Source organism: Rhinolophus sinicus, chromosome 6 (genome assembly GCF_057876585.1).
Source record: "Rhinolophus sinicus isolate RSI-liver-muscle chromosome 6, RSI-T2T, whole genome shotgun sequence".
NCBI lineage: Eukaryota > Metazoa > Chordata > Mammalia > Chiroptera > Rhinolophidae > Rhinolophus > Rhinolophus sinicus.
In genome coordinates, this window is record NC_142506.1 from 20,576,757 (window position 1) to 20,589,140 (window position 12,384).

At 36.0% G+C, this 12,384-nt stretch overlaps 1 protein-coding gene across 5 annotated transcripts in view; it reads left to right on the forward strand.

The window, feature by feature from the left end:
* CSMD3 (CUB and Sushi multiple domains 3) overlaps positions 1-12,384 on the forward strand; it is a 1,092,836-nt gene that overhangs the window by 664,078 nt on the left and 416,374 nt on the right. The window lies entirely within an intron of this gene.

Consider the following 12,384-nt stretch of genomic DNA (forward strand, 5'->3'; position numbering starts at 1 on the left):
AAACTTTTTGTAATTGGTGAGGGGGACATTCACTGCAGGAAAGACATTGTGTTATTGAACTGAGCAATTGTAGCTTAGTGTTGGCATTTACCATACACGGAGGCTGGCCTTGTGGCAAGCCCTGTTCTCATGTGGAAACTCTATAGGATCTTCGTTGCGCTGGGACTTGAAATTGATGTGTAGAAATGACAATAGAAACAGTGAAAATGAGAGATGAGGACATATCCCAAAGTGATCATAGCAGAATAGTAAAGTCATCTAAACCTCCCTTAAAGATCAGTCTCTCTCTGCTTCTATATTACTTCCTATAATATGGATAAACTGAAATATGTTTAAATGTATATTAGAATATTACTGATATTTAAAAATATTTGTCTGCTATCTAGACTAGGAGCTCTTCAACCAACAGCATTTTTTTTTCCTGGTAAGACTCTCTGTGCTTGGCACATAGAGTGTTTTAGAGAACGCTTATGGAATAAATGACCCACATTCTGGAGAGGCCTGAGCTGCATAGTGAACTACCAGCAACTCTGGTCAGCGCTTGTTCTATGTGTGGATGGATATGATTCTTTTGGGAAAAGATCATTTTATAGGTGAACTAAGTAATACTTGGCTTCTATTGTAGCTGAGTTTAATGTCTTATAAGGCATAATTTGAATAATACCATACAATACCTACATTTGTGCAAAATAACTTGTTAATGTCACATCTCTCTAACTTGTTGTCAGTCAGGGTTCAAATGAAAGAAAAAAAAAAAAAACAACTCTCTCTAGCCATTTTAAACAGAAAGGGATATTATATTTTGTATGAAATTGTTGGAATGGCCAAAAGAGCAGGTTCTAGATCTGGTTTCCATGAGAGACTTCCAGAATAATGGCAAGAAGCAAGCTGACAAATGAGTGCTACCTCTGCCACAGGCGGGAGGGTAGAAAGATGTGGGCATCGACAAGGGCTTCCATTCAAGGATCAGTGCTTTCAAAATCATGACTAGACAATGGTGTTCGATTTCTGAGAAACCCAATGATCACACTTGCCCTCATGAACAAAAGCCCAGGGAAGATGAGAAAGATGGTTTCTGTGTCTCTCCTGCTTTTCAAATCTCACCTGACTTCACCTAATTGACTACATTTAAGCCACATCTATGATGCCTGCAAAAAAGTTTGTCTTATTATTAATTCCTTTTACTCCTTTACTCTTCCTTTTTAACCTACTCTTATTGTTAACTTACATTCTCTGGAGCCTCATTATATTACTGACCTTTCTACCTTAAATTTTAATCTCTGGAAAATATACATAACTTTTACATCATGGTCTAATTATACTTATAATTCTCTTCCACATGGGGTATGTGTGTGTGTGTGTGTGTGTGTGTGTGTGTGTGTGTGCGCGTGCATTTGAGATCCTTTATTTATGTTATACCTAAATAACTTACTTTTCTACACAAGAAATTTGATATAATTAGTATGGTTATAAATCTGATTATTTGATTTGTCTCTTTTATTTTGATATATGAGTAATGTCTTCATCTAATTTAGAGAGACTTTAGACAAATGCTTTCTGTTGCACTAAAAGGCATCCAGTTATAAATCTTCCTTAAACAGAAAACAGCACTAGTGCTAATCTTATAAATAGATTTACATTTGCCTTACGAAGTTTTTAAATAGCCTACTGTGTCTCAGGCACTTTGTTAGTTGATGGGCTGAAAAGATGAAATAGACAAGTTTCGTATATATCTACAATCTTTCAAAAAAGTGAGGACAGGTACATATAAATAGGTCATTTCAATATGTGCTCTTAGCTTTTAGAGCAAACAGAAATGATTTGCTAAAAATGGGAGTACAATAATGGCTGCCTAAGGAAACGACACCCTAGATAAGTCTTGAAGAATGAATAGGATTTTTCAAGGTGAAGTAATAAAAAGTCTGAATTACATATATGTAAAATGAAATAAAGTTTTGTTGTTTAATACTTTTCTCTATCACATTGCTGTGTATATAATGGTGTATATATAATGGTATAATTTGATGACCCTTGGTCATCAAATCCATATGCCTAAAGGGCATTGGGAAAGGAATTACTAAGGGAGCAATGCAAAGAGAAGGAAATAGTTCCGCTTTGGACTACCCGAGTTTGATTTTGAGTTGAGTGGAGAAAATCATCTTGAAAGCCAAGCTTTGTCAGAGAGGAAAACAAATTTTGTAAATGCTTTACTTCCGATGAATCCTCTTATCACAGACTTTCCTTCATAGTGTATAGAGGAGGCATCCTTCTAAACATGTGCAAGTTGGTCTTCAAGCTCATTACAGTAGCAGCAGAGAGGACTATGAAGTGGAGGAAATAAAAGCCAGCACCACCAGCACCTAATCTATTATGGAAAAAAGTAAGACACTAGAGGGTATCCCTCAAGGACAGACTAATAACTAGCTTTCCAAGTGTTGAGTTGGGTGGGCAGTATGGTATGGACAAAACTTCAGGCCCTTTTTTTGTTTCACACAGTCTGAACATGTGTGGGAATGCAGTAACTCCTACCTGCCCTAGTGAATACGTGTGAAGTTCCTTATACGTCTAGTGGACCCACAGAGGCTCAAGTTAAAAATCTACAAAGCACAGATACCTTGAGCAAATGGCCAGATCCCTTGAATGCCCAAGTTACTCCAAAAATCCAGATCAGAATATTTCACCTGAAGATGCATCAGCCCAGTTAAGATATTAAGCCAGCTACTCTACATCAGGGGTGAGAAAAAAATCAGAGGATATATGGGAGTTACTGGGCTCCTTTTTCCTGCTAGTCTTTTTAATGTCATTTAAGTCCACTCTTTTGTATAACCATTTTGAAGAAAAGCAGTAGAAGGTGAAATATTTACACAAATTAACCACTTAAGCTACTTATAAGGAGATCTCTTTCATAGAAAGCAGCTGTTTCCCAAAGAGGTTACTTAAAATATTGGGTTAGACTACAGTTATCAAATTGAACTATAATTGGTTTTCCCCCAGCTATTTGACAAGGGATTTTCATTGTTGTTCATTTTTTAAAAAATCAAAATAATATCTCACTGAGAATCCTGCTTTTATGATAAAGCTACCTTTCATTGTTGATCACCTTGAGTTTAAACCCTGTGTCTGTGCTATCGGAGGTGAGTGTCACAGCCTCTTCTTCATATTTTTTTCTCAATTTTTCATCTGAAGCCTATAGCATTACTGACTTGTACCCAGAATCACAAATTTTCCTACTAACCCCAACTTCATTCTCTATCTCCAATCAAAATCTCTCCTACAGGCCAGCAAAAGTTCAAGAACCAAAGTTTCTCAATAGTTGTTGTCTCTCCTCTACCTCCCCTCAGGCCTCTACACACAATTTTTCTCTCCCTCATCCCTGCCCCCTTATATATGAAGTCCACAGAGGTACAGAGACCACCAGTCACGTAATAGTGAGATATAATGTCCTAAATTGTTTTTTTCTAGAATATTTTGATGTAATTTTTTTTTTTTTTAATATGGTGATTATATATAATTCATACTGTTGCTTAGAATGGTTCTCTGTAAATCAAATACAGCAACAATTCATAAATCCAGAGCACTGTGTTTGGGATTAGTTCAGTTAGTGTAGACTAGAATTTCTAATGAGAGCCACCTTTGACTTCCAGTTTTCCTACCTTTGATTTCCCTTATGATTCATGAAAATTGAGAAGAGAAAATAACATATTGGATGTTTCCCATTTACTGGGTACCAATCATATAAAGATAATTTAGAAATGTTTAAACTGCTCAAAGAGTCCACAATCCGATAAACTCGTTCAACTGTTCCTACTTCATCCTTTCATTTTATTTTTTCGGTTTCTTCTTCTTTCCCAAGCCTTGATTTTGTATATATCTTTTGATATGTACTATATGCTCAGTGGTGACTTGGTCTTCACTTAGGGCCTTCTGGCCTGTTTTAGGGAATTTCAAGGAAAATCTCTTCATGAGGGCTAAAATTCCACTGGTAATATTTTTTTTTCCATTTTTTATGTTATTTTTTAACTTTTAAAAAGTTTTTAAATTGCAGTTGACATACAATATTATATTAGTTTCAGATGTACAACATAATGATTACACATCTATATGCCTTATGAAGTGATCACCGCAATAATTCTAGTAGCCATCTGATACCATGCATAGTTATTACAATATTATTGGCGGTGTTCCCTATGCTGTACTGTGCATGCCTGTGACTGCTTTTATCACTTGCGATTTGTACTTCTTAATCTTTAAAATATCTTCTATATCTTATTCAACTTTTTAAACTTTCTAGAGCCCAAAATATCATGTCTTGCAAATACTGTGTTTCCTCGAAAATAAGACCTAGCTGGACCATCAGCTCTAATAAGTCTTCTGGAGCAAAAATCAATATAAGATCGAGTCTTATTTTAATATAAGACTGGGTATAATATAATATAATATAATATAATATAATACAATACAATACAATACCGGTATAATATAGTATAGTATAATGTAATATAATATATAATATCATATAATATCATATAATATAATATAGTACCAGGTCTTATATAATATAATATAACTTAAGACCAGGTCTTATATTAATTTTTGCTCCAAAAGATGCATTAGAGCTGATGGTATGGCTAGGTCTTATTTTTGGGGAAACACGGTAGTACCCACACAGACCTCATTTATATTAGGAAAACCAGATCCAAAGACCCAATGGTATATTTATTTGTGGTTTCAATGTCTGTCACCAGTTCTTCAAAATGCCTGAATAAATATTGTTTCTCTCCTTAAGCAAACACCTAGTACAAATCATCTAGGATAAGACCCCTCCCCACTAACTCAGCACATATGGAAGCTCAATACCTGTTTCTTAGATTGTAAAAAGGTCATGTGGATAGTGCCAGGACTTAATGCCTTAAAGGGCTAATACTGTAGCAATGCTATTACTTTTAAGACAGAAGTCATATTCTGCTCATTTGTTGCACTCTGGCTTTTCTCAATACAGTCTTTTAGAATAATCAGAGTTCTTACTTGCTTTATAGATATACCTTCAAATAATTATAAGTGCTTTCACCAACTGGTAGATATAGTAAGAGCAATAACACTTAGAAGTTTTTGATGGCTGCTGTTAGGCTGTGAGCAGTTACGGTTCTTTCGAAAGAAAAATCCATTTACTTTGATTGCTATTATAGTTCAAAAAATATTGATCTATCCCTGCTTGCAAACTCTTTTAAACAGGTAGCTACAGAGATTTAGACAAAAATCTATATTTCACTTTGTTCTTTCATTCAAAGTACTTCAAAGGAAAATGTTTGAAGAATAGACAGGTTAAGTGAGGTTGCAAGTGAACAATGGTATGTTGAGTCTTCTTGTAAAAAAGAATGTTTCCTGATACTTTCATTTTACTGCTCCATTATTAGACTATTAGTTCATATGGGAGTAGAGACATGCTTCTTAATTGACTCCATCATGTTTAGTTTATTTCACGCGAGATTAGTGTGACTGCTGTGTGTGTGGAGTATTTGGTATGCATCTTTAGGATGATTTATCAGTGGCTTACCTCTGCTTATAAGAAAGTCAAAGGTCCTTCAGAGAGCACACCGTGTATCCCACATCTCCCCAACCTCATCTCTTACCTCACCCTCCTTGCACCCAAACTCTAGCAGTACTGAGCTACTTGAATTTCTCCAAATGTCCTGTTTTACATTATCATCCTTTTGGTCCAACAGTTCCCTCAAACTACCACACACCGTATACCGGCCCTCACCCCCACCACACATGTCCTGAAAAATCTTCCTGAACTTAGTCTGTGCTTCAGTTTATAGAATTTTTTGCCTTTTCACTCTTAAACAAAATTGTTCGTTTTATTCTCAGGTCTCCCGTCTTCTAAAATGACATTACTTAATCATACTTTTGTGTATGTGCATACTTGTCTTTTCCTAGTAGGCAGTAATAGAGTCTTGCACCTACTATCCCAACAGTTAAGATATAGTACAATTTCAAGACATTTTCTTGACTGAAAATACTAATAGATAATTGAATGAATGTATGAATGAGAGGTCACTGTAAAATTGGTAATGAAGCTATCAATAGTTAGCTGGCTTACTGGTTGATGATGGCATGAACTGATTTGAGATTTTTACACTGAAATTGCCCTTGAACAGATATTCCTGGGTAGCCGAATCTCAAATCCACATTGTGCTTTTGACACAGACACTGTACCCTAGTCCCAAACTAAAGGAAAATGCTAGCCAGGTCATTTGAATGACCTTAGGTTTGTAAACAATGGGTCAAGATTTAAGAATCCTACCTTAGGGCAAGTCAGGGAGGAAGAGTCTCTTGTCACTTGATTTTGTATCTTTAAGATATCCTTTAAATCAGATTACATGAGAAATGCATTTAACTTCTCAAATCATCTTAGATTGGAGACTTGTTTTAAAACATTTACATTTTGTGGCATAGGTGTTGACTAGAGCATAGTCTGTTCTTTTTCTCTTAAAAATGTGTGCCAAGGAATTTAAAAAAATAGATAGATAGATAGATAGATAGATAGATAGATAGATAGATAGATAGATATAAATACATACTATATACTATATAATATATAGTATATACTTATGTATACTATATATCATATACACACAGACATATATATGTCTGTGTGTATATGATATATAGTATATATAAATATATATAAATATATATAAATATATATATATATATATATATATATATATATATATATATATATAAAAACCTGTGTGTGTGTGTGTATATATATATATCCTTAATGCATCTATGTGGCAGCTCTTACTGAATGTGTTTTTTAAGGGCCAGAATTATAACATATAACCTTTTGTGGTTATATTACGTAGAACAGTTCTTGGTACACAGTGGATCCTTAGTAAATAATGAACTGAAATTAATTGATTATATACTTTTTTTAAAGTAATTTATTCCACCCCGCTGCATGCTTTTTCTTTTGTTTGTTTCTTTTTTCTTTTTTTATTAGTTTCAGGTGTACAAAACAATGCAACAGTTAGACATTTCACCCCTCTTAAAGTAATAACCCCCGTCCCCCAATCTGTTGCCCCTCTGACATCATATATATCTATTACAATTCCATTGACTGTATTCCCTAAGCTATACTCCATATCCCGTGCCTGCGTGGGTATGTGTATGCATATATATGTATATATATATATATATATATATATATATATATATATATATATATATATTTGACATACAATATTATTCAACTTTAGCTTCAGGTGTACAGTGCAGTGGTCAAGCATCTACACTGTCCATGAAGTGGTCTCCCTAATGCGATATGTTCCCATCTGAAACCCTACAAAATCTTTACATTATTGAATTTATTCCCCAAACTGTCTGTCATATTCCCACGGCAATATTGTAGTTACCAATTTATGCTGTCTAATTCCTTACCCTTTTTCCTCATCCCCACCCCCTCCCTTTTAGCAACCATCAGTTTTTCCTCTATATCTCTGAGACTATTTCTGTGTACTTTGCTCATTTGTTCAGATCTTTAGATCCCACATATAAGTGAGATCATATGGAATTTGTCTTTCTCAGACTGACTTATTTCACTCAGCATAATGTTCTGTAGGTCTATCCATATTGTTTCAAATGGTAAGATTTCGTTCTTCTTTATAGCCAATTAATACTCTATTGTACTAATGTACCACAGTTTCTTAATCCAGTCATCTACCAATGGGCATTTAGGTTGTTTCCAAGTTTTGGCTATTGTAAACATAGGGGTGCATATATTTTTCTGAATTTACGTCTTGGATTTCTCTGGGTAGATACCTAAGAGTGGAATTGCTGGGGTCATAAGGTAGTTCCATTTCCAGTTTTTTGAGATACCTCCATACTGATTTCCATAGATACCTCCATACTGATTTCCATAGATACCTCAATACTGATTCCCACCAACAGTGCACCAGGGTTCCCTTTTTTCCACATCCTCACCAGCACTTGTTGTCTGTTGATTTCTTGACGATAGCCATTCTGACTGGAGTGAGGTGGTATCTCATTGTGGTTTTTATTTGCATTTCTCTACTGATTAGTGATTGATCATATACATTTAAGTTGGTAAGAATAACCTTTAGATTCCCTGAGCTAAGATACTTTATCATCTTCAGGAAGCATTTTGTTGTTCTTGTTTTTATTATTGTTTTTTAACTGATTCCCACCTGGCCCCATTAAATTGTTTTGAACAATGAAATAATTGTATATACTAGAGAACTACTAAGTTAGCATTATTTCTTAAGTTTTGGAGTTGTTACATTATAGTGCATTTTGAACTGTTGTAAAATTTCAAGAAATATGTTAACAATAATTGAAATACCTCATTGTATTTCTGTTTAATTATTTATTTTTAATCAAATTAAAATACTTTGTATTTTCCCTAAAAATAACCTTAGTCCTACCCTCCTGTATTTCAATATGTTCTCTTGAGAAAGAAAGAAAGAGGGTGGCATTATCATTGTTGAGTAGGGTTTTGCTTAAAACTCCCAGAAATCCATGGCCAGAATTCTGATAATCACTGGGTTGGAGGAAATTGCTACATAACTCAAATTCGTTTCTTCTATACGTATTGTTTTACTCCATTTGGGCTGCTAAAACAAAATACCACAGACTGGTTAGTTTATAAACAACAGAAATATGTTTTTCACAGTTATCGGTCTTGGAAATCCAAGATCAAGGTACCAAGATCAATGGTGATCTTCTGGTGGAAGTTCTCTTCCTGGTTCTTAGCTGGCACCTTCTACTGTGTCCTCACATGGTGGAAGGGGGCAGTGAATCTCTCTGGAACCTCTTTACTAAGAACACTAATCCCATTTATGAAGGCTCTGCCCTCTTGACCTGATGAGCTCCTAAATGCTCCAACCCCTAATACCATCATCTTTGAATTGTGAAGGAATGCATTGAGATCATGGCACCTGTGAAGCCCAGGAAACTGTTTGTGTACACAGACATTTGCTGTAGGTCCCTCAGTTACCCTCTAAATTTGAGACTTGGGCACTGAAATGACAGAATGTAAAAGGTTTGTCATAAATGCATAAGTACAACCATAAAAAATAAAAAAAACCTCCTAATTAATGATATACCAAATAACATTGTAATTAGAACCAAAGAAAACCACAGGGTTTTTTTTTTTTTTTTTTATTACAAATGAAGAAGTCCTAATTCTGTTAAACATATTAAGGTATTCTATAAACTTTAAGGTGAAATACGATTAAGAATTGAGGTTTTTAAATTATTTTTTGAGTGCGTCTATTTGCTGCATCTCAAAAGACTATATAATTTAAGTACCGACTGCAGATGTTCTACACCAACTCTGTGTGAAATCGTCAACTTTGGGAGTCTAGTCTCAGGGTATTTTTACCAGTATTCTAAATTTTGCATATTTTTTTATTAAATGGTTGTGCCTAATCGGAAGCTTTGTAAATGTCAGTGTTTTCATCATGATTGTAAAATACTTTATGTATTTATTATTGCAAACAAATATGTCCTTCATTACTTTGCCTGGGAAGTTATAGATTTCCTTCTCAAAATATCTTTAAATGTTGACTATAGTCTCATTTGTCTGAGATGCTTGAAGGTGAGATGGAGTTTAACTCACAAGGTCTTTTCCAGCTGCATGATTCTGTATTTCACAACCTTTGTAAGCCCGTTGCTAAGGTAATGAAATTCCCAAGAGGCTTCTTAACATTAAGAATCAGCAAAACTGCAAGTTTTACAGATCACATTCTTTTAACCTACAATTTCTCCAGGAAGTATTTGAATTACAGTGTCAACTGTTGTCAAGTCAGAGATTGATCAATGAGAATTTCTATGTCACTTTAAGGCCAAATGTTAGTCTTTGGCTGGAAATCTGATTGAATTTAAAATTAGAGTTTATTACTTTAAGCATCAAGGATCAGAGTTACTTGGTCACCCCCCCAAAAAAAAAGTGTTTAAAGAGTCCTGTTGTACATAGTTCAGTCACTGCCATTTAAACCTGTATATCAAATTTTGTTTTCAACTCACTGCAGGAGAACCTTCTGGAGTGTTCTGCTTATATTTCCTCTAACCCCCCATCCTCACTTATGTTAGCACTTCTTCCTTAGTTTCTGATTCATTTGTCTCCACATCAAGGAAAAAAAGAGCAAAACCAGATGCTACTCAATGGGTGCTGACCTCTGATTCTGGGAGTGGATATTCACTTTGTTATGTCCAAATTTAATTTTGAATGACGCACAGTGTTTAGCTGATACTCAATAGAGGTGACACTTTATAAATGTCGTTTAATTCTGAGACAAAATATTGTATGATAATCACATCGAATATCAGTAGAATGCTAAATAAATTGTTTTGGGGTTGTGTTGATCTTTCAATTATAAACTATATTGTGTCAATCAGGGACACCACACAGGTAACCAATGGTGCATTCACACTGGGTTCAGGTTTCCATAGTGTAGTGTTTGCCTAACCCACTGGGTGTGTGTGAGCAGAACTTAAGAAAACTAACAAGGGGTTACACAGTATCCCTGACTAGTGATAATGGGGAGCAATTATCACTTTCAGGAATGATAACCAGAGCTCTCAGAGGATAGCTGTGTGGAGAAGGTAGCATGACATAAGCTTGGCTTTCAGTAAAGAGATATATCCATCCTACTGTGATCAGGCAGAAAAAAAAAAAAAAAAATGGGGAAAAATAACCCTACTGCCCTCTCCTCCTGACCTCCTCATCCCATCTCTTGACAGTGCCACCTGTTTCCTGACCACCTGTTATACACAAAAGAAATCAGTAGCATAGGTGCCTAGTATGGGTCCATGTGGGTCAACCTTTACTCCCAGCCTATGGGGGAGGAACAAAAGGCAAAGCGGACAAGGGTGGAGAATGGTTCTTGAGGGTTAAACATAAAATATCCACTACTCAAATTCTATAAAAATGATACAACTGTAAAATTTAAATTATTCACAAGGTGTAACTGAAATGCATCATTCAATTTTCTATATATGGAGTTCTCAGTAACTACAAGAATTTGTGATTGCTTAAATTGTTTACTAATAGAACCTCATATTTTATATGCAAATTATTTATTGCCTTATTTCCTTCTCTGTGTACTCCACAACTATCTTGAATATTAGGTTCTAAGAGAGGGTATAGTACTTAAGAACTCATGTTCTGGAACTACACCATCTATGTTTAAATGCAGTTCTGCCACTTAAAATTTGTGTGACTTAGGCTTCCGGTCAAGATGGCAGAGTAAGTAAATGTTGTGCTCTCTTCCTCCCATGACCACATCAAAATTACAACTAAACTACAGAATATCCATCATTGAGAATCACCTGAAGTTTAGCAGAACAGGAGTCCCATAATTAATATACAGAAGAAGCTACATCAAGGCTCGTAGGAGGGGCAGAGATACAGAACAGGCAGGTCGCACACTCTTGCTGGAGGCTCATGGGAATGTCCAAGAGAGGACTCAACCTGGAGCAGCGGTGACCAGGTTCTTGTCTCTGCACAAGAAAGAATTCATGAGCGAGACAGAGGCAGGAAAGCACAGGAAGTTTATTGAAATGAAAGTACACACTTGAGAGGGAATTGTGAACGAACTCAGAGATTGAGTTGCACCAATGAAGTCCTGGCCATGGGTATTTATACCTCCCAGGGGCAGGTTTTGGCAACATCCAATTGTAGAAACCACAATGTAAATGAGATTATAATGACATTATAGTTAGCTAAATGTCAGTTCCCGATCATAGAGATTAGCCCTGCTCAATGAAACTGGTTCTTGTTCTTCTCCAGCTGCAGGTGCCTGATACAGTCACTTGTTTCTTATGTGACCTGTAAGGTGCCTCACATTGTATTCTGGAGGAGGTTGTCAATTCCCTATGCTACCCATCCTGCCTCAACACCACGTGTGGCAATTAGAAAGCTGGAGGGTATCTCAGCTCTATGGGTCTTCCCCAGAGAAGCAAGGTGTCCCAACCCCACACCAGGTTCCCCAACCCAGGGCTCCAGCGACTGGAAGAGAAGTCCCCACAAGTTCTGGCTGTGAAAACCAGTGGAGATTATGGCTGAGTGAGACAGAGGGCTGCTGGAGTCCCAGGTGATTCTCTTAAAGGGTCTGTGCACAGACTTACTCACTGACAAACTCACTCACTCTGAGCTCCAGCGCTGGGGCAGCAGCTGTAAAGACACCAGGGACACACAGGGAGGAACTGAAATGTCCGACTCTCACATAACTACAAAATGACCATCCAAATTAGAGAATCAACATTGATACAATACAACCAAATGATTCACAGACCCCATTCAAATTTCTCCAACAAACCAAAAATGTTGCCTTGTCAGGATTCAACCCACATAACTTC